This window comes from Leuresthes tenuis, unplaced genomic scaffold (assembly GCF_036924035.1).
Source record: "Leuresthes tenuis unplaced genomic scaffold, fLeuTen1.0.hap1 SCAF_10, whole genome shotgun sequence".
Taxonomy (NCBI): domain Eukaryota; kingdom Metazoa; phylum Chordata; class Actinopteri; order Atheriniformes; family Atherinopsidae; genus Leuresthes; species Leuresthes tenuis.
Genome location: NW_027325364.1, coordinates 19,325,500 through 19,328,485, shown reverse-complemented (window position 1 = coordinate 19,328,485; position 2,986 = coordinate 19,325,500).

Genomic DNA, 2,986 nt, shown 5'->3' with positions numbered 1-2,986 from the left:
TGTGTGTATTTGTTTGCAAGATGGGTGCATAAAAAAAACTGTTTTATATGACTGTGTGGTAGTAGAAGCTCTAATGGGGCAAGAAAACGTTAATAATAACCATTAATAACCACATCCTTAGCATTTAGGTTAATTAGATGAATGTCATATTTCCTCCCCTCCACGGTCTGAGCCTTCCCAGCAGGCATGCCTCACACTTTGAAAACCTCTGAATTATAAGTTACCATCTTCACCTGCTTAAGTTTTTGGATAAATGTCTCCCTCTTGAGGTCACGTTGTGAACATGCAGAGTGTTGAGCCTCGCATCTGCTTTATTCTTTTGAGATGCAGCTATACTGGAGATGTTAGGCTTGTTAGTCTGATGCTCACGTCCCTTTGCCTGCAAGACTGACATTTGTTAGCCATGCTTTAGTTTTGTACCGGCAAAGATGTTAAAGTGAGACTAAACCGGATCAGAAGCGGAGGCAGGTGTGAGGAAGTCTCTTTCGTGATTGGTGATAGGGTAAGTTGGTGCTGGTTTGCCTCAGCTGTGACACCTGACCCGAGATAATCGGAACACTGACACGTGTCCAGAATAACATTTCTTAATTCCTGTGGGATCTTTCGGTGCCCAGAGGAAGAATCATAAAAATTCTGGTTGTTCCGTGCCTTTCCTCTTACTCCAAAGTGAGTCTTGATATCTGATTTTTGTTGAAAGACGATTCCGGATCAGCCTCTGCTCCTTTAAGTTCAGTGCTAATCGAGAGCATGTTGAACTGGTGAGAATATTTAGCCTATTAAACGTCGGTGTGTTGGCAGATGTCTATTATGCTCACTGTGCTGTCACAGTGGTCATGTGCTTCCACTGAGTGTGAAGCGGATGGATAACTAATAATGCCATGTGTTCAACAGGCCCTAAGTCCCTAACATGTTTGGGGAAGACAAATTGCTTTTGACTTCTCATATTGAGAAAATCACTGAATAATTAAAGTGAGCACTTGTTAATTAGGTGTCTATCAACAACTACTCTCCCCAGCAAATCTTATTACAAACAGCATAAGTGATTGCTGAATGCGAGTTGCACAGCGTTGCTCAGCAGGTGACGTGATCTTGTGTTAAAGGGCAAAGTTCTAATTGTCTAAAAGTAGTGCTTTCGTGATCAAAAATAAGGAATTTGTTCCCATACTTCAAGACAGAATGGAAATGGTCATTTAAATGGTATTTAAAGCGCATGTTTCACACGTTTGTTTTGCATCTTACTCCCGTCTGCCTGTCTTCACCACTTTGCTTTCCCTCCTTCACCCGTCCTCAGCTTCCCTCCCCTCCCTCTCTTTCCTGTCGCCTCTCTGGGTCTCAGCTGTTGCATTTATGAAAACAAGACACTCGATTATGTGCAACTCGTCGTTTGTCCAAGCTCCATCCGAAACCTCATAATTCCAGCACGGCTTACATCGACCCACCAATTTCTGATGTGAAACCTGAGGCTTGACTGATGATTGCACTTTAAAGGTGCAAAACATTGCCGAGGCAGCAGACTTTGGGGTTAGTGGCCAATTGATCACCATGATTGGCTTGCATACAAGAAGCTGTCATTCTGGACACGAGGCTCGCCATAAATCTGTCCGTGGGGAGCAGGCTGATTGTGTTATTTGAAGCCATGATCCTGTTTTGGTTGACTTTCAAATGGGAGAAATCCGGGTGTCAGGAAGGATTGTGTTGAGGCTGCTGGACATTGCAGGAAATCTGGTTTGGCGTGGTGTGTGGGTGGGTCGGTGGGGTTTGTTTAGGGATGGGGCAAGTGGAGAGGGGGAAAAAATATGAATAACAGGTTTCATGGAGGGTGTTAACAACTCACATCCACAAGGATTAAAGCCCCTAAGAACTTATTTTCCCAACTTGAGTTCTAGTAGATCTGTTGGCTACTTGGATTTTTGACTCATTTGGAAAAACTTAATGATGCTCAACTCGATCAAGTGTTTCACAGGGATGGCCCAAAAATTAGGCAATTACATTTTTATTACTCTGTTCCCCACACAAACGTTGCAGAAGTTCATCTGCATATCAGCATTTTACTACTCTGAACATGTCCCTCTCAAATGACTTGCGTTAATCACATCTCGCTTGTTTCATTCGACAGAAACACCGTGAGATGGCAGATGGTAGCAGACCACTGCCTCGAATGGAAGGTGCTGCTCATTCACGACTAAACCAGCAAAAACAGTTTCTCTAAGTCATTCCGTCCCAGCAAATAGTTGAGGGTCAGGACTTAAAAAATGCATGGTTAGGGTTGGAATAAATGTACATGGTTAGGTTATTATGTTACAAATTATGTGGTTAGACAGTTAACAAAATGTTCATGCTTACGGCTCGTAGCTTTCAGGGTCTTGGATCGCGTCTCATGTCATGTCAGAAAGCAGCCTAAGGGTACATCACTAACAATTTCCAAATAAATTGCATTGTTCCACCACTACATTCTGGTTAAGTGACCAAATGTACATATTACACAATTTCTGGTGAGACGTGTGACTTATTCCAAATGGAAATTTATTAACAACAGTTTAATGCTGCGAATCCAATCCAACAATTGAAAACTACGTACTTTTACTCACCAAGATGAATCTGCTATGCTCGTTTCAATCTGTGCCATGGAGCATGACTTTCTGTGTATTGTATTTCTAGTGAAGTGTTTCAGGTGTCCAGCACATTTTGTGAAGGCTGAAGAAAACGGTGACTGAATGCAGAGACTTATCAAAACACAGTTACTTGCAAGCACTAGTGATCAGTCTCCCAGTGGAGTATCGAGCACCATCCTCCGACCTCCAAATGCAGTCAAAACATGACTCTATCACAATTTTAAAAAAAGTTATCTTTTTTTTGTGTGTTCAATAGAATGAAAAACAGTGAAAATTGTGTCTGTGGCTAGAAATCAATATACTAAATTCATGTAACTATTTCACATTTTGCCATAAGACTGGGATGAACCATATTAGAAATATCATGCTCCTGT